This window comes from Trachypithecus francoisi, unplaced genomic scaffold, assembly GCF_009764315.1.
Source record: "Trachypithecus francoisi isolate TF-2019V2 unplaced genomic scaffold, Tfra_2.0 Lachesis_group4, whole genome shotgun sequence".
In the NCBI taxonomy this organism is placed as follows: Eukaryota; Metazoa; Chordata; class Mammalia; order Primates; family Cercopithecidae; genus Trachypithecus; species Trachypithecus francoisi.
This window is the reverse complement of record NW_022681469.1, coordinates 141,316,531-141,337,324: the sequence shown is the minus strand read 5'-3', so window position 1 is coordinate 141,337,324 and position 20,794 is coordinate 141,316,531. Positions and strand designations below refer to the sequence as shown.

At 38.8% G+C, this 20,794-nt stretch overlaps 1 long non-coding RNA gene across 1 annotated transcript in view; it reads left to right on the top strand.

Annotated features, from left to right (window-relative positions):
- Positions 1-8,996, top strand: part of LOC117073475 — a 34,451-nt gene extending 25,455 nt beyond the window's left edge. The window contains exon 3 of the long non-coding RNA XR_004433244.1: positions 8,850-8,996. This is a non-coding gene — a long non-coding RNA (uncharacterized LOC117073475). The remainder of the gene's footprint in view (positions 1-8,849) is intronic.
- The last annotated feature ends 11,798 nt before the right edge of the window (positions 8,997-20,794 follow it).

Sequence of the window (20,794 nt, the reverse complement as noted above, 5' to 3'; positions counted from 1 at the left end):
ACCATTTATTAAATAGGGAGTCCTTTCCCCATTTCTTGTTTCTCTCAGGTTTGTCAAAGATCAGATGGCTGTAGATGTGTGGTATTATTTCTGAGGACTCTGTTCTGTTCCATTGGTCTATATCTCTGTTTTGGTACCAGTACCATGCTGTTTTGGTTACTGTAGCCTTGTAGTATAGTTTGAAGTCAGGTAGCGTGATGCCTCCAGCTTTGTTCTTTTGACTTAGGATTGCCTTGGCAATGCGGGCTCTTTTTTGGTTCCATATGAACTTTAAAGCAGTTTTTTCCAATTCTGTGAAGAAAGTCATTGGTAGCTTGATGGGGATGGCATTGAATCTATAAATAACCTGGGGCAATATGGCCATTTTCACGATATTGATTCTTCCTCTTCATGAGCATGGTATGTTCTTCCATTTGTTTGTGTCCTCTTTGATTTCACTGAGCAGTGGTTTGTAGTTCTCCTTGAAGAGATCCTTGACATCCCTTGTAAGTTGGATTCCTAGGTATTTTATTCTCTTGAAGCAATTGTGAATGGAAGTTCATTCATGATTTGGCTCTCTGTTTGTCTGTTACTGGTGTATAAGAATGCTTGTGATTTTTGCACATTAATTTTGTATCCTGAGACTTTGCTGAAGTTGCTTATCAGCTTAAGGAGATTTTGGGCTGAGACGATGGGGTTTTCTAAATATACAATCATGTCATCTGCAAACAGGGACAATTTGACTTCTTCTTTTCCTAACTGGATACCCTTGATTTCTTTCTCTTGCCTGATTGCCCTAGCCAGAACTTCTAAGACTATGTTGAATAGGAGTGGTGAGAGAGGGCATCCCTGTCTTGTGCCAGTTTTCGAAGGGAATTTTTCCAGTTTTTGCCCATTCAGTATGATATTGGCTGTGGGTTTGTCATAAATAGCTCTTATTATTTTGAGGTACATTCCATCAATACCGAATTTATTGAGTGTTTTTAGCATGAAGGGCTGTTGAATTTTGTCAAAAGCCTTTTCTGCATCTATTGAGATAATCATGTGGTTCTTGTCTTTGGTTCTGTTTATATGCTGGATTACGTTTATTGATTTGCGAATGTTGAACCAGCCTTGCATCCCAGGGATGAAGCCCACTTGATCATAGTGGATAAGCTTTTTGATGTGCTGCTGAATCCTGTTTGCCAGTATTTTACTGAGGATTTTTGCATCAATGTTCATCAGGGATATTGGTCTAAAATTTTCTTTTTTTGTTGTGTCTCTGCCAGGCTTTGGTATCAGAATGATGTTGGCCTCGTAAAATGAGTTAGGGAGGATTCCCTCTTTTTCAATTGATTGGAATAGTTTCAGAAGGAATGGTATCCGCTCCTCTTTGTACCTCTGGTAGAATTCAGCTGTGAATCGATCTGGTCCTGGACTTTTTTTGGTTGGTAGGCTATTAATTATTGCCTCAATTTCAGAGCCTGCTATTGGTCTATTCAGGGATTCAACTTCTTCCTGGTTAGTCTTGGAAGAGTGTAAGCGTCCAGGAAATTATCCATTTCTTCTAGATTTTCTAGTTGATTTGCGTAGAGGTGTTTATAGTATTCTCTGATGGAAGTTTGTATTTCTCTGGGGTCCGTGGTGATATCCCCTTTATCATTTTTTATTGCGTCTATTTGATTCCTCTCTCTTTTCTTCTTTATTAGTCTTGCTAGCAGTCTATCAATTTTGTTCATCTTTTCAAAAAACCAGCTCCTGGATTCATTGATTTTTTTGGAGGGATTTTATGTCTCAATCTCCTTCAGTTCTGCTCTGATCTTAGTTATTTCTTGCCTTCTGCTAGCTTTTGAATGTGCTTGCTCTTGCTTCTCTAGTTCTTTTAATTGTGATGTTAGAGTGTCCATTTTAGATCTTTCCAGCTTTCTCTTGTGGGCATTTAGTGCTATAAATTTCCCTCTACACATTGCTTTAAATGTGTCCCAGAGATTCTGGTATGTTGTATCTTTGTTCTCACTGGTTTCAAAGAACATCTTTATTTCTGCCTTCATTTCCTTATGTACCCAGTAGTCATTCAGGAGCAGGTTGTTTGGTTTCCATGTAGTTGAGCGGTTTTGATTGAGTTTCTTAGTCCTGAGTTGTAGTTTGATTGCACTGTGGTCTGAGAGACAGTTTGTTATAATTTCTGTTCTTTTACATTTGCTAAGGAGTGCTTTACTTCCAATTATGTGGTCAATTTTGGAATAAGTGCAGTGTGGTGCTGAGAAGAATGTATATTCTGTTGATTTGGGGTGGAGAGTTCTATAGATGTCTATTAGGTCTGCTTGGTGCAGAGATGAGTTCAATTCCTGGATATCCTTGTTAACTTTCTGTCTCGTTGATCTGTCTAATATTGACAGTGGAGTGTTGAAGTCTCCCATTATTATTGTATGGGAGTCTAAGTCTCTTTGTAAGTCTCTAAGGACTTGCTTTATGAATCTGGGTGCTCCTGTATTGGGTGCATATATATTTAGGAGAGTTAGCTCTTCCTGTTGAATTGATCCCTTTACCATTATGTAATGGCCTTCTTTGTCTCTTTTGATCTTTGATGGTTTAAAGTCTATTTTATCAGAGACTAGGATTGCAACCCCTGCTTTTTTTTGTTCTCCGTTTGCTTGGTAGATCTTCCTCCATCCCTTTATTTTGAGCCTATGTATGTCTCTGCATGTGAGATGTGTCTCCTGAATACAGCAGACTGATGGGTCTTGACTCTTTATCCAGTTTGCCAGTCTGTGTCTTTTAATTGGAGCATTTAGTCCATTTACATTTAAGGTTAATATTGTTATGTGTGAACTTGATCCTGCCATTATGATATTAACTAGTTATTTTGCTCGTTAGTTGATGCAGTTTCTTCCTAGCCTCGATGGTCTTTAAATTTTGGCATATTTTTGCAATGGCTGGTACCGGTTGTTCCTTTCCATTTTTAGGGCTTCCTTCAGGGTCTCTTGCAAGGCAGGCCTGGTGGTGACAAAATCTCTAAGCATTTGCTTATCTGTAAAGGATTTTATTTCTCCTTCACTGATGAAACTTAGTTTGGCTGGATATGAAATTCTGGGTTTAAAATTCTTTTCTTTAAGAATGTTGAATATTGGCCCCCACTCTCTTCTGGCTTGTAGAGTTTCTGCCAAGAGGTCTGCTGTTAGTCTGATGGGCTTCCCTTTGTGGGTAACCCAACCTTTCTCTCTGGCTGCCCTTAAGATTTTTTCCTTCATTTCAACTTTGGTGAATCTGGCAATTGTGTGTCTTGGAGTTGGTCTTCTCGAGGAGTATCTTTGTGGTGTTCTCTATATTTCCTGAATTTGAATGTTGGCCTGCCCTACTAGGTTGGGGAAGTTCTCCTGGATGATATCCTGAAGAGTGTTTTCCAACTTGGTTCCATTTTCCCCCTCACTTTCAGGCACCCCAATCAGATGTAGATTTGGTCTTTTTACATAATCCCATACTTCTTGCAGGCTTTGTTCATTTCTTTTTCTTCTTTTTTCTTTTGGTTTCTCTTCTCACTTCATTTCATTCATTTGATCCTCAATTGCTGATACTCTTTCTTCCAGTTGACCAAGTTGGTTACTGAAGCTTGTGGATTTGTCACGTATTTCTCATGTCATGGTTTTCATCTCTGTCATTTCATTTATGACCTTCTCTGCATTAATTATTCTAGCTATCAATTCTTCCACTCTTTTTTCAAGATTTTTAGTTTCTTTGCGCTGGGTACGTAATTCCTCCTTTAGCTCTGAGAAGTTTGATGGACTGAAGCCTTCTTCTCTCATCTCATCAATGTCATTCTCTGACCAGCTTTGATCCGTTGCTGGCGATGAGCTGCGCTCCTTTGCAGGGGGAGATGCGCTCTTATTTTTTGAATTTCCAGCTTTTCTGCCCTGCTTCTTCCCCATCTTTGTGGTTTTATCTGCCTCTGGTCTTTGATGATAGTGACGTACTGATGGGGTTTTGGTATAGGTGCTCTTCCTGTTTGATAGTTTTCCTTCTAATAGTCAGGACCCTCAGCTGTAAGTCTGTTGGAGATTGCTTGAGGTCCACTCCAGACCCTGTTTGCCTGGGTATCAGCAGCAGAGGTTGCAGAAGATAGAATATTGCTGAACAGCAAGTGTACCTGTCTGATTCTTACTTTGGAAGCTTCCTCTCAGGGGTGTACTCCATCCTGTGAGGTGTGGGGTGTCAGACTGCCCCTAGTGGGGGATGTCTCCCAGTTAGGCTACTCAGGGTTTAGGGACCCAGTTGAGCAGGCAGTCTGTCCGTTCTCAGGTCTCAACCTCCGTGTTGGGTGATCCACTGCTCTCTTCAAAGCTGTCAGACAGAGTCGTTCGGGTCTGCACAGGCCTCTGCTGCTTCCCCTGTTGTTTTTTAGCTGTGCCCTGTCCCCAGAGGTGTAGTCTACAGAGACAGGCAGGTTTCCTTGAGCTGCTGTGAGCTCCACCCAGTTCGAGCTTCCCAGCGGCTTTGTCTACCTACTTAAGCCTCAGCAATGGCGGGCGCCCCTCCCCCAGCCTCGCTGCTGCCTTGCGGATCGATCGCCGCAGACTGCTGTGCTAGCAATGAGGGAGGCTCCATGGCCGTGGGACCCTCCCAGCCAGGTGTGTGTATAATCTCCTGGTGTGCCCGTTTGCTTAAAGCGCAGTATTGGGGTGGGAATTACCCGATTTTCCAGGTGTTGTGTGTCTCAGTTCGCCTGGGTAGGAAAAGGGATTCCCTTCCCCCTCGCGCTTCCCAGGTGAGGCAATGCCTCGCCCTGCTTCAGCTCTCGCTGGTCGGGCTGCAGCAGCTGACCAGCACCGATTGTCTGGCACTCCCCAGTGAGATGACCCCAGTACCTCAGTTGAAAATGCAGAAATCACCGGTGTTCTGTGTCGCTCGTGCCAGGAGTTGGAGACTGGAGCTGTTCCTATTCAGCCATCTTGCTCCGCCCCCCCATTTAGGCCATGCTGTTTTATATCCAAACATCCAAGTGTTTTGCAGCTGTCTTTCTAGTTTAATTCATTGTCCCCTGGAGATATCCTTTGTGTGGTTTCTGTTCTTTTCAATTACCTAAATTACCTAAATTACATTACCATTATGATCCATTACATGGTTAATCATGGTAAATGTTACATAACAACTTAAAAAGAATGTGTTTTCTGTTGTTGGATGGAGTAGTCTAGAATGTCAATTAGATCAAGTTGATGGATAGTTCTTTGCTGGTAAATTGTGTGTTTACTGATATTCTGCCTGCTTGACCTACTAATTACTGAATGAGGGGTGTTAAAGTCCACAACTGTATTGGTAGAGTTGTCCATTTCTCCTTTCATTTCCATCAGTTGTACCTTATGGATTTTGATGCCTTGCTTCTCAGCAGATAGATGTTTAGGATTTTTATGTCTTCTTGGAGAACTGACTTCTTTATCATCATGTAACACCATTCTTTACCCATGAAAATTTTCCTTGTCTGAAGTCTGATTTGTCTGAAACTAGTATAGCCACTTCAAATTTATTTTGCTTAGAGTAAGCATGATTTATTTTTCCTCTTGCCTTTTGCTTTTCACATTTCTGGTTATATTTAATGTGTGAGTTTTTTTTTTTTTGTAAGCAATATAGAGTTAGGTTTGTTTTCAATCCACTCTGACAGTCTCAGTCTTTTAATTGGTATATTAAAATCATTCTCAATCAAGTGAATATTGATACAGTATAGTTGGATTAATATCTGCCATGTTTGTTACTGTTTTCTATTTATTGTAGTTTTTAAAACCTCTCCTCTTTTTCTGCTTTCTCAGGTTTTAATTGCACCTTTTCTATGGCTGTATTTTATCTCCTCTACCAGCATATTAATTACACTGAAATTTTTTGTTTTTGTTGCCCAAAAGTGTATAATACACATTTTTAACTAACTTAAGTCCCCCTTCAAATAACACCATACTGATTCAGGCACAGGTGTCTTGTAGCAGAATTCTTCCAATTCTTCCCTCCTGTTCCCTGTAACATTGTTGTCATGCATTTCATTTTTTCCATATACCATAAGAATAAGAATCCAGTATATTGTTACTATGATTACTTTAAACAAACGGTTATTATTTATTTTATCCTACTTTGAGTTCTGGGACATAGGTGCAAAATGTGCAGGTTTGTTACATAGGTATACATGTGCCATGGTGGTTTGCTGCACCTATCAACCTGTCATCTAGGTTTTTAGCCATGCATGCATTAGGTATTATTCGTCCTAATGCTCTCCCTCCTCTTGTCCCTCATCCCCCAACAAGCCCTGGTGTGTGATGCTCCCCTCCCTATGTCCATGTGTTCTCATTGTTCAAATCCCACTTATGAGAACATGAGGAAAAACAGTTATTTTTTAGATCAATTAAGAATGAGAAAAATGAAGTATTTTGTTTTATCCTCGTTTATTCCTTCTATGATGAACTTTCTTCCTTAGGCAGATTCTAGTTTCTGGCCTATATTATTATCTCACTGCCTCAAGAACCAATTTGAACACTTCTTGCAGGGCAGGTCTGCTGGCAGTGAATTATCTCAGTTCTGGTTTGTCTGAGAAAGTCTTTATTTATCCTTCCTTTCTGAAGGATGATTTCACTAACCTAAAATCCTATAGGTTAGTATTTTTTTTTCTTTTCAACATTTTATTTTATTATATTTTGAGATGGAGTTTCACTCTTGTCACCCAGGCTAGTGTGCAATGGTGTGATCTCGGCTCACTGCAACCTCCACCTCCCAGATTCAAGTGATTCTCCTGCCTCAGCCTCCCGAGTAGCTGGGATTACAAGTGTGACCCAGCACACCAGGCTAATTTTTGTATTCTTCATAGAGACGGGGTTTCACCACATTGGCCAGGCTGGTCTTGAACTCCTGACCTCAGGTGATCTTCTTGCCTTGGCCTCCCAAAGTGCTGGGATTACAGGCTTGAACCACAGTGCCCAGCCCTTTTCAACATTTTAAATGTTTCACTTCGTCTTTTTTCTTTCATGGCTTCTAAAAAGTCCTCTGAAATTCTTACTTGTATTCCTCTATAAGTAAAGTTCTGTGCCATCCCCAAGTTTATATTTCAAGATTTTCCTCTTTGTCTCTGATTTTCTAAAGTTTGAATATTGGATGCTTCGGTGTAAGATTTTGATGTTTACCTTGCTCATTGTTCTCTGAACTTCCTAGATCAGTGGTTTGGTCCCTGTCATTAATTTTGGGAAATTCTCAGCTGTTATTACTTTAAATTTTCTTCTGATCTGTTTTCTTTTATCTTTCCTTCTGGTATTTCAATTATGCATATGTTATATCTGTAGAAATTGTCCTACAATTCTTGAATATTCTGTTTTTTATTTTATTTTATTTTCTCTTTGCATTTCAGCTTAGGAAGTTTCTATTTGGCTGCCTTTAAAATCACTAATTCTTTTCTTTAAATAAGAAAATGTTTATTGACACATACTATCTGACATATACTAACTGGTCAATGACTAGCTGCTAAATACTTCAATCATACTTTTAATTGCTATATATAGTATTCTGCCATATTAACTTATAACATTTTACATATCCATTACCAACACAAAAAACGTTTTTCTCTTAAAAAATTTCTGCAATAAAAATAGTGATTTAATGAGCATCTTTGAGCCTCTTCTACAAACAAAGGAGTTTTTCTAGGGCATATGCATAGAAGTAGATTTGTTGAGTTATGCACATACAAATTTCAATTAGACTAGATACTATTAAATTCATTCCAGTACGGGATGCCAATTTCCACTCAATCTGTAGGATATCAAGACAGGTCTTGATTTTCTGCAGCCTCAACATTTTAAAAAATTGTGATTAGAAAAAAACCCCACATATTGTAAAATTTCCATTTAGACCATTTTTAAGTGTACAATTCAGTGTTGTTAATGATATTTACATTGTTGTGCCACAGATACCCAGAACTTTTTCATCATTTCAAACTGAAACGCTATACCCACTAAACAACTACATGCCATTCCCCCTTTCCTCCAGTCCCTGGTGGCCGCCATTCTACTTTGTGCTTTTATGAATTCGAGTACTTTAGATACCTCATATAAATGAAATCATCTACTAGTCCTCTTTTGGTGGCTAGAAACATTTCCTTCTAGTTATTTCTTTGAGTTTTCATCTCTGCTTCCATTAGTTATCTGTTACATGTTGCCTCCTTTCTCTATGAGAGTTCTTAACATATTGTAGTTATTTTAAATATGCTGTCTGATAGTTTTTAATTCTGTGTGATGATTAATATAAAGTATCAACTTGATTGGATTGAAGGATGCAAAGTATTGTTCCTGGGTGTGTCTGTGAGGCTGTTGCCAAAGGAGATTAACATTTGAGTCAGTGGACTGGGAGAGGCAGAACCACCCTCAATCTGGGTGGGCGCCGTCTAATCAACTGCCAGTAGGGCTAGAATAATGCAGGCAGAAGAAGGTGGAAGGAGTGAACTTGCTGAGTCTTCCGACCTTCTCTTTCCTGTGCTGGATGCTTCCTGCCCTTGAACATCTGACTCCCAAGTTCCTTGGCTTTTGGACTCTTGGACTTATACGGTGGTTTGCCAGGGGCTCCTGGGTCTTCACCCACAGACTGAAGGCTGCACTGTCAGCTTCCTTGCTTTTGAGGTTTTGGGACTCGGACTGTCTTCCTTGCTCCTCAGCTTGCAGACGGCCTATTGCTGGGCTTCACCTTGTGATCATGTGAGCCAATATTCCTTAATAAACTCCCCTTCATATATACACCGATCCTATTAGTTTTGTTGCTCTAGAGAACCCTGACAAATACACTGTATATTACTTAAGTCTAGTTGTAACGTTAGCTTTGTCTCTTAAGAAGTGTATTTTCTTGCCTTTATCATGCTATGTCATTTTTGTTGTTCTTAGAAGGTAATCAGAAATGAGGTCAACAGGATGAATCCCACTGTTACGTTGCTAGAGCCCTTCTGGTGTGGTGTTAAGATGTGCCCCTGGAATTTTAAATTTGGTAAAACCCTGGAAACTGAAGATAAAAAAGAGAAGACCAGCTCTGCATGGTGAGCCTGTGAGCTGCATTCCTGGCTGTTGTCATGGTGATGCAGATGGGCTGTCCTGTATGGGGACCCATGCGCTACCTCCCATGGGGGGCGTGGTTACCTGTATGTGCGGTTTTAACCTATCTGCAAAGAGCATATCTGGGTTTTCAAGCAGCAGAGACTGTAAAACTATGTTTAGACAGAATGGGGCTGAATAAAGCATCCTGTGATACGTGTTCTCCAGAGGAGAGCACATTGGTTGACTGTTATTTTTATACTTTGACCTTGTGAGTTTTAGTTGGAATTAATAATTTGACAAAATCTGAATAAGGATTTCCAAATTTTTAAGGGGAAAATGCTTTCCATTCCTGTTGTAGATTTCACTGACCATTAGTCTTTTAACTGCCGTATTTCCTCCTGTGTACAGTGAGCTGTTATGTAACAGATCAAAATGGCAGAGTTCCAAGAACTTAACTGCTACTCAAATGTGAGTTGGGGTATGTAGTGTTTGAAATATTTTTCACTTGCTGTTAATAGCTGTTATGTGGTTCCTGTGTCCAAATACTAAGTGCATTTGCTCATAGATGTTCGCACATAAAGAATGAGATCTGGGGATGCTGAAGTCAATGTCACACTATCGTTAACAAATTTATGTTTTCATAACTTTGCTACTAAGCTTAAAGATATGTTCCCTTCTTTTTATTCTCAGAACATTATGAAGCTTTTTAAAAATGGATACGTATCATAGCATGTGAAGCAAAATTATACCCGGAATCTAATAAAATTAAAAAACAGAGAGTTTAGTAAAGTGGGAAAAACAATGGTTTAAAATTGGGATTCCTGGATTCAAGATCTGTCAATGCCCAGCCATGTGATCTTCATTTTGGACATTTTAATTCCCTTTCCAGTTAAAAAATGAAAAAGTTTAACTAGGCAACCTATAATCAAGCTCCTAGTTTTAAGACTTACAATTTTCTATAAAGAAATATACTGGGAGAAAGTAGAAAACACCTGACTCCTGGGTTTGAGAACCAGGTCTCTTATCTCTGGACTGGGTAGCTTTGGGTGAGGTATATACTTGACTGTCCTCAAAGTTCATTAACGAAGTGGCAGAGTAGAGTGGGCAGGGGTTGAGCGCCCTTTAGATGCTAAAATTATGAAAGTATATAATTCTTCTATGGTTATTCCACTTCTTTTTCTGAGATATGGAATTTCTTATTATGGATTTTTTTGAGACATAGAATTTAATTATAATATTATTGTTTATTATTTATTATTGTTATTATTGTTTATTATTTAATATTAAATATGTGTTTATATTTCTGTAAACTGTTCATTTTAAACTCTACATAACTATGTGAGTGTCTTACACGGGAATGACCCTATTCCTTTTAGTAGTTCACATAATTTTAAATATTTGAGTTCCTATAATTTCACACATTTTTAACTCCATGTTTTAACTCATGCACACTCAAGTAGATGTGTGAGCACATACATGTGTGCGTGTGTGTGTGTGTTTCTGGCAATGAAAGAAATTTGGACATTTTTGTGGTGTGGGTCAAAAACAATTTTTATTGCTATACTTAAAACCAGAATCTAGTAAAACTCTTGGCATCTAAAAATGGATCTCTTTTTTCCCTACATGACCAATAAGTAAGACTGATGAAGAGTTCCTATTCTCTTGGGGTTAGTAAGGGTAATGTGATGCTAACTTTTAAGATGGTCCATATGCCACAATAGGGTGTCATTGTAAACAGGAGGAAATACAGCAGTTAAAAGACTAATGGTCAGTGAAATCTACAACAGGAATGGAAATAATTTTCCTCTTAAAAACTTGAAATCCTCACTCAGATTTTGTCAAATGTTTTGACCAAATGTTTATAAGCTGTAAATAAATACTAAGTATAGAGGCATAGTACTGAATACTTGAAATATCTTTCTGAATTTTTTTTCTTTTTAATACATTGGTTCAATGAACATTTCTTAGTAAATAAAAGTTGGAATAAGTTCATCATTTATTAAATAGAGGTAGTAGCTGCTGTATTTTTCGTAATCACAGTTAGCATTTGTGGTTAAGCCCCTAAATTCATGTTTTTCTCTCTGAAAGGGGTTTTTAGGAATAAGTCACCCACTTTGTCAGTTCTGCCTGGCCTGATCTCCATGCCTCATGTTCCCTTTTGGGGTGATCCTGTGAGACGCATGGTGCTGGGGGGTCTGGGAATTCAGGAGGGCCTTGGGGTGTGTTCCCTACATACCTCACTATGCTCTTCCACTCTGACCCATATGAGAGAGCAATTTAATGTGAATCTATTTTGAATAAAATAATTAAAGCAAATGTGTTTTGAGAGAAGTTCATTCGTGACTGCTGGCAATCTATAATATAAACACAAATATTTACTGTGTGGCTTTCACTGTTCTAGGAGTTGAAGGCAGAAAATAAAATCCTTGACCATATAGAGCTTACATTTTAATAAAAATGATGGCACACTAGACAACTAAATCTTGACTATTTTAGAACCTTAACCTTAGCTTATTCATGTTGATTCATGTGTTCTTTCATTTCTGAACTCATTCAACAGATATTACAAAGGATAACACAGCTCAGGGTAGGAACATTTAATTGGCAGGCGAAAGACTTAGAATTCTGCCCTGAATCAAATCACTTGTTGAGTGTAGTAGTGATTGACACATTCCTCACACGGCTGCTGTGACAATCTGGGCTGGGCTTGTCAGGGAGGTTCTTCCGCTCTTGTGGATCTCTCATGCATGCCTGGTGGCTGGCTGGGTATTGGCTTATTTAATATGGCCCCATTGTAGACAAATGACTCTTTCTCCAGCAAGCTAGGCCAGGTATGTTTCATGGAGTGGGGGATTGATTGCAAAATGGTTCTTTTCTCCAGCCTTTCCTGTTTCCAAATTGTTTGCAATGTGACTGTGGAGTCCCTTTAATCAAGAGATTGAACGAATTTCCCCATTTCCAAAGTCTGAAAGTAGAATGTGAGGAAGTGATGCTGTGCAACCCTCGAGCACTAGGCATTAAGAGGCTATACACGTGTTTGTGGTATCCCTTGCTTCTCTGCTTTCACCAGCTGTCTTCACTGGGTCCAGACATGTGTGAGAGCCCAGTCCAGATCAGCAAAGCCATGCAGCCAATCTCTAGTCAACTCACAACTGATAATAGGGAGATTTGAAAACATGAAAAAGCAGAATATAAAATGGGATATATATTATAATAACCCTTTTTTTTTATACAAGAGAATACACAAATATGGAAATAATTGCAGAAGGGTGATGGGTTTATGCACCTTTAAAAAATAAATAATATTCTTAATTTTATCATAAACAACAAATGTAAAGTCTTTCCTTTTTGCCAAAACATGTGTGCATCAATTTGGAGTAAGTACAATATTTTCCACGAATACAATTTTATTTGGAATTCCATTTTGTTATTTAAAAAGCCTCGCAACACCTAAGTGAACCCCATGATCCTAGCTCAGACCAGTAGAACTGCTCGGTTGAGACCATAACTGCCCTGCTGGCCCACAGGTGGCTAGTAAAATGAAGTGCTTGTTATTGTATGCTGCTAGGGTAATTTAGTTGTTTGTTACACATCTGCGTTGCACAATAATTAGCCATTACCTGTGTGGTTTTAGGTAAGTCATCAGCCTCTTGACTGGTGGTGCCTGCCCCTGGACTGCAGACAGCAGTGGAAGAGAGGCCCAGGAGAAGGGTCCTACGGCGCTCTCAGGGAAGGTGGTGTGGATGGTCATGTGGGCCCCGTGTGTCCATGGAAATCTATTTTAGTGATAGAGTGGATGGGAAAACATGGAGGAAATAAGACAAACTTGAGTCCAGCCCCCATAGCACCCATATTTTGTCAACTGGTCACATCTATGTGTTTGAAGTTATTGCCCCTTTAAGTTCTCTCTGAATAAGAGTGAGAAAGATGAATGAGAGACAAAAAATAAAAAAGTCAGAGAAAGAGAAAGAAGAGGAAGCGGTATATAAGATGTGTAATTATAAATAAAGATTAACTGAAATAAACATGAACTTCTCAGGTTTGGTTTCTGTCCCCTCAAGCCCACCATACTGCCCACCACACCAGGGGTATGATGGCTGACATGACAGAGAAGCGGTCCCCAAACTTCTTGGCACCAGGGATGGGGGGTTGGTTTCGGGATGAAACTGTTCCACCTCAGATCATCAGGCATTAGTTAGATTCTCACAAGGAGGGCTCAGCTTAGATCCCGCAGTTCACAATAGGGTTTGTGTTCCTATGAGAATCCGATGCCGGTGCTGATCTGACAGGAGGCGGAGCTCTGGCGGTAATGCTCACTCACCTCTGCTCACCTCCTGTTCAGTGGACCGGTTCCTAACAGGCCATGGACCAGTACTGTGGCCTGGGGGTTGGAAACCCCTGCCATGGATCATTCCAGCCTCATTACACCTAGACTTAAAAGTCATACCATCAACACAGATGCTTCATGATGACTCTGACTGAAGTTCTGATTGTACAGTAAGAGCTAGTGTCACACGTAGAGAGCTTAATCACATCTTTACGTGGACATTACACAAATAGCCAGGGCAAAAACCTCAACATATTTTCCCTCTTAACGCTCTTCCTTGTCATCTGACCTGCAATAGTAGCACTGGCCTGAATTAAATCCTCTGGGCTTTACAGATCTGATAAGCAATAGTTTCCTTGTTCTTGTTTATACATCTCTTCTTTCCCAGCCAGAGAGAATTCTCTGTTGCTTTCTTACAAAAAAATGTGCCCCCCTTCTTAGCCTGGCTAGTCTCATTGCATTTCTGCCCTGTCAGTCCTTCATTTTCATTGGCAAAATGGGAAAAATGATATCTGCCTTTTCCAATATTACAGGGCTATTGCTATGATCAAATGAAGTGATTAAGGTCCAAATGGAGTTAGTATTAAGCACCAGGAACTCTGCAGGATTCCAAGATGATTTGGTCATGGATTCTGTCCTAATAAAGAAGAAAAATGTAAATGATTTATAGATTCTTCCTCAGTTTATCTTTATTTCCCCACCCTGTGGAAGTGGATTAATAACAAAAATAGACTCTTTGTGGTGAATTATCTTTGATAATTGCCCCTCATGCTAGAAAATAGAACCAGGATCAGTGACACTGGTGAGCAGCTGTCTTCCTCTAGAAAAACCTTTGCTCTATCATCGAACTAGGCTTACAATTTAAAAAGGGAAGAAATTATTTCATTAAAGAAAGCAGCAAGAGTCAAAGGCCTTTCTCGCAGACTTCAAACTGTTAAAGGTAACTAGAGGTGACTGACCAAATTAGGTCAGGCAATAAATGAGAAATATGTTTAATCTTAGCACGATTTTCCACTCTGTTTTCTGTTTTGTTTCATAGGTGGAGGGTAGTTAAATATATGTCTACTTTGAATTTGAAAATACACTTTAGGAATTGTATCTTATCAGTAAGTGCTTTACAAACACCATTTATTATCTGATTTGAAATATTGCTAATCCATTTGAACAATCCCATTTATCAAAAGTATGTCAAGGAAATTTTGTGCCATATTTGAATAGGTATGTGTAAAAGTTTTCTCAGTATTGTTAAAAATAGTAATAAGTTGAATTCAGTATAAATATCCAGCAACAGAGGATTTTTAAAATAACATATGACACATCCAAACAATGAAATGCTGTGTAGCCAGTAAATAATTTCTATGGAAATCTTTTTGGTTTATATTTTTATATCTTTTTCCTATGTATTAATACTGGAACATAATGTTAAAAGTGCTTTTCTCCAATAATGGGATTTCAAGTAATCTTAATGTATTTATTATGCTATAGGCAATGTTTTCTGTAGTTTCAAAATTAAAAAAATGTAACATAAAAATACAAATACCACTAAAGATAAGGAAAGAATTGTTCTTAATAACTGCAATCAAGAAAAGTCATACAAATGGCATTAATCTTTACTGCAGCTCCGCTTACTTGCTAATAAAGCAACCAAATAAAATAGTTGTTGCATGTAGTAGAAGCAGAGAAAGACAAAGTTTTTATTGTAAATGGAGCCAAACTTGGCCTAGCCCAATCTGCACATGCGTACTTGCTTGACACATAGCCTTGCTTCACAAGTCCTCTTGGCATTGTAAATATCATGGTTCTCTTTTCAAGGACACGCTGTGTGAGAAGCACTTTCTTGGCACTGGACACTAAATAATTATTAACTGACATGTTGCACTTAATAGTTTGTGGTCTCAGCTCTTGCTTATATAAAACGTTTGACTACAGCTCTAAAACACCTCATCGTGTAGGTGGGGAACTTGTCATAGGAACTCAGATGGTAGGACCCGTTGGCTGGTTATTGCTAGCCCTTGCCAGCTTTGTCCTCACTCGCTGCCAACACCCCCCTGCCCCCGGGGCCCTGCTACAGACACCAGGTGCTCCTATTTAGAGCTGGTCATGGATAAGGAAAAGGCAGATTTGGCCACAGGATCTCAAAACATCGAGCCACTTTATGTAGAAAAATCTCTTGAACCTATCGGGAGTACCAGGTGAGCAAAAAGTGACTCATGATTGGATATATCTGAGGATGGCAAAGGGGCAAGTGAGAGAAGCTGGATTAAGTTATCCCCCAGTGAAGAATATTACTTGTGTTAACAAAGTGTAAATTTTCTGACACGTGACTTGCAAAGGAAAATGTGATTGATTAGCTGAAGAACTTGTGAAGATTGTAGCAAATCTTTAATAGTGTAATAATCTTGGAAGATTTTTTGAAGGAACACATACAGAAGAAGAGGAAGAAAGTTCTCCCAAGTTTGACTCAGGTACATCATGTGGTGCTACCATTCACTTCTCTATATGGTGGCCTCTATATTTGCTTTGGTCTCCCTACATTGAATGCATTTTGTTGCAATTTGCTTTTATATCAATTTATAGAAAACTTCTGAAAGAATTCCCTACATGTGCTGCCTCCGCTGATTTCCTCCTGGATTCTCAACAAAACTGAGGCCAGTCTCTAGACCTTATCACATAACCACGGGACTGGAAATGCTTCCTCAAAGGTAACTAATGACTTGATGATTATTCCGCTTCTTTTCATTCTTTCTCGTATTCAACTTTCCCATATCAACTTACAATTCTGATCGTACTTTTCTTCATGAAACTCTCTTTACTTTGGTGTATAAAACTCTGGTTTTGTTTTTTTCAGTTCTTCTCCTCTTCCCTTTTCCCTGTCTTTCCTTTCAACATACCCTTTAAGTGGCCCTGTCCTTAGATTTCAGACTCTAGCTTCTTCCCTTTCCACATTGTGTATCTCTCCAGGTTAGCTCAGCCTCTCTCTTGACTTCACATCTTCATCTCATAGGTGACAAGTATACACCTGTCACCCAAGTTTTCTTGTGACACCATGTGAAAACTTTCATATGCCTGCATGACATTTCTACCAGGACATTCCACCACAGCTCAGAATAGATCTGTCACTCTCCCTAAAATGTATTGCTTTGCTCACAGTCAGTATCTCAGCCAGTGGCACCCCCACCCTGAGGCATCCCTTCTGCTGAAAACATCCCACAGCCATCTCTCTTACAATCCCATCTTTTCACTAACTCTGGTTCATTTTATTCTGATATGGTCCTGGTTTTATCTGCTTCTTTGCTCATTACAAAGCCCGATTTCTAACCATTATCTGTTTTCATCTGGATTACTACTAAAGCCTTTGGTTTCATCTTTCTGCCTACCCTGTACTCCCTCCTCAAATGAGAAGTGCAATTGCTCCAATATATTTCCCACACAAGGCCCAATCATGTCACTCTTCCCACACACTTTTCTGGTTCCCTGTTCCCTGTAATATATAGCATAATCTCTAGCTGGGCCCTCCTTCAGAGCTCTTCCTGCTGGTACCCTGCCTCCCCACCCCTCCTGTGTTGCTCCTTCACTTGTGTGCAACTTCGTCACCCTATCCCATTGCTCGTGTCCTTCCCTCTACTTAAAATACCATTTCCTTTTTCCTCCTTTTCCTACTTCTTCTAATTCAGTTCAACCCTTCTTGACCTAAGGCAGTCAACTGGGGACCAAAAAAATTCTGGTACTCATGGAATGTGGTCTGAGTGTATTTAATATGCTGATTCAGACATTTGGTAATTCCTGGAATTGCAAACTACTTTCTTAAGTAAAACTATCTCATGATATTTGTTAGCTGTTCCTGTGGGGGAAAGCAAAGAACACCATTGAGTAACATGAAAACGGAGGGAAAATGATAGAGAATGACAAAACCAATATTCCTTAATGTGACCATGTGGAATGGAATATCTTCTGTTATACAACGCATCTTTGAGCACAGCCATGGGGATTGCTGTTGTCAATAGAATTCTCAATAGAAAATAATCAGAGCCAGTTTTCCTAAGAATTATTTTCCAAGGAATTTCCCTTACTACAATCCAGGTTTAAAAATAACTCATAGAAACAGACAAAGGAGAAAAGGGAGAAGTTTATCATCCATAAACAAATGTAAAAACCAACAAATTTGTAAGAACAAGTCAACTAAACCTAAATGCAAAATAGTATGCTAAATTTGAGAGAGATGCATATAGAGAGTAAGAGGAAATTGGAAGCAGATATTCTGAGGGTCAGATTTCTTTTGGCCAGTTGCTAAAGAAATATACCATTTCAGCCCACTTGGACCCAGTTTTGCTCTTCAAAAACTAGAAGATCTTTAAGTATTATTTCAGCTTTAACATACCATGAGTATTAACTTAATTCAATGCAGTGTGTCTCTAGTAACTGATGTGCTCAGGACGAATATCTGCCTGAGATTTAGAGATAAATGAATCTTGGGCCTTTTACCTTCAAGTAACCACTCTGTAGTGAGAGAGAATGACACATACATGTTATATTCCCTCACAGGGTAGACTGTGGTTGGTGATATACCAGGCATACACAAACGCAGAAAGGAGCCAGCTGAGATGGCAGAGCAAGGATGAGAAATGAGCCATTTTCAGAGCACATCTCTTTGTGACACCCACATCAGTCTAGTGACTGAGTCTCTAGTGGTGAGATCTGGGGCTCTCCTGGTCTCTGTGGCATGCAGTGTCGTTTAAATCAATGACTTCAATAAATGCATATCAAGATGCTGTAGTAAATGCAATGGAAGTGTATAAGCTTGTCATAAATATGATGGAAATACATTAGCTTGCTAGGTACTTAACAAAGTACCACGGCCTGGGTGATTGCAGCAACAGAAATTTATTCTCTTTCAGTTTTGGAGGCTGAAAGCTCCAAGATCAAGGTGCTGGCAGGGCTGGTTCCTTGTAAAGCCTCTGTCCTTGGTTTGTAGATGGCTATCTTCTAGTTCTTTTCACATCTTCTTTCTATGCATATGTGTCTAAATCTCTTATTTTAATAAACGTGCTAGTCATATTGGATTAAGGTGAAGCCTAATGATCTCATTTAACTTGATTACCTCTTCGAAGACCCTGTATCCAAATAAGAACATATTCTGAGGTCCTGGTGGTTATAAATTTAATGTATGCATTAATAGTATAAATTTAATGCATTTTTTTTGGTGAGGAGCACAATTTAACCCGTAGCATCTAGTGTAAGAAAAAATAGACTCATGTTTTGTCCATAATAAAGGGAACCACTACCCTGTGAATAGTGAGGCGGAGTAATTAAGCACACCTGGATACAGATGCCAGGCCTCCATGTATTAGCTATGTGTCCTTTGATGCTTCTGAGATTGGAGACCTTCAGTTGATTATCTGTAATACAGGAGTAATAATTCTAACATCAGACATTTAGGAATTCTAAATCTAATATCTCAGAAATCAGGAGGAACAAAATACTGGGATATACAGAATAACATTTAACTTCATCAGGAACGCAGAGTAGCCCCTTATTTGTTATCTTGAAGGCACAAAGTTGAGAACCATTAAGTCAGATATGATAGAGTTAATTAAGAAGAAATGAAATAATAGAAAATTTTTCTTGATTTAATGATTGGTAATTGAAACCTTGTCAGTACTTCATTTTCCTCGATCTTTTATGGATAATTCATGTGAAAGAGTTATTTACCACCGGTAATGACTCAACACATACCAGTGGGAAATAAACACTGAATTCTTTTTACTTGTCTCAGCATTGTATGTTTGACTCGTTCCCAAGGACATAAACAAGATTTAATTTGGAAAAAAAAGAAGGATTTTTGAAAACCCTAGGGAGTGTGATAACTTGAATTTATTTATTTCATTTGGCTTTGCATTGTCTCCTTAAGTGAGTGTTCTACTCCTGTGTGTAATGGGTAGGTGCTTTCAACTCTAATTCTTACCACTGGCTATTTTGACTGAAATTTTCATAAATACATTACAATTCAATTTTTTTGAAATACTTCTTGACAAATTTTTCTGTTCATGTCATTCCAAATTTTATTTGCCTTCTCCACTCCCGTTCTGTGGCAAAATACATATACGTAAAAGAACATCTAATTTGAATATGTTCTGAAACAAATCATAAAAGCTAAGATGCACAATGCATGTTGTGGATAGAACCCAGGCACTAGAGTGAGGTGGATATTTTTCTAACAAGCATGGCCAACACTTATCCATTTTTCCCCCTATGTATCAGGCATTTCTAAAGGATAGATCTTATTATCTTAGTTTTATGTGAGAAAACAGGTTATGTGTGCCAGTTCACCAGCTGGGAGATGATGTAAGCAAGGTTCAAACCCAGTTTGCTAAATCTAAGATTGATGTTCTCTAAACTCCATTAAGCTTGACATCCACTTAGTAGATTAGAAGTAACTATGTGAGGGACTTAGAAGTTTCTGGAAGGAAAAAGAAGCTTCAAAATGAGCACAGCCCTGCTGAAAGTAGTGCTGGTCTTTGGAGAGATGATTATGAGTGCAGGACTATCTGCCAGACGAGCTGTATGACATTCGACCACTCTGAGTGCTGTGGAGTGCAGGGTGGAGCAACATGAGAAAAACCTGTAATAAGAACACTTGAATTTAAAAAATGTGTAGTGCATTTGAGGCAAAAAGAATATTTTTGTGACAACACACCCTCTGTTTCAGAGGGTGAGGGGAGTGCCCCTTATCACTATCCACCATGCAGTTTGGACGCTGAGGGCTCTGCTCCTGTGGCACTGTTGGTTGCCTTTCTAATTTTCTCACTATTCTTTGCTAAAGAACCTTGATTCTGTGAGAGACAGGAACGCGCCCAGCCCCCAGGCAATGCATCATGATTGATTTGGACTCATTATGACTAGTAATGACAGCCTCATTTCTCTTTGTCAGATTCTTAATTTTAGAACTTTCCTGATACTCAACAAGATTTTTGCTTCTTCTCATTCCAAGCACCTTGTTCATGACTGGTATATCTGTGTCATACTTATCAAAACAAGATATTGTTCTTCACGCTATGAAGCAATCTTTCCTTAAATTTCTGCCTGTCTTATCATGATCACTGCTTATCATCTCCTTAATTTTCTTTTTCTGCATCTTTGTTATATTTTATGTTTTCCATGTCATTTTGTTTCATACATATATCTTTCTCTTATATTTAGTAATATATATCTTGTGTATATATTTGAAATGGCATCTAGTAGAATATATATCTAATAAAATGTGTTCTGCCAAGGGATTTGTTCGAATCCAATGAGATTCTTTAACCTTTTACACATAAAACTTAAAGCAATTATTTGACATAGTGGATAGAATCAATCACATTTTTGGGAAATAACTTTCTTTCAAAGGACAACAAACAAAATGCATTAAATACATATTTCAAGTCATATTAAAAATCCAAGATCAAAAATGTAGTGAGGATGTATTGAATTT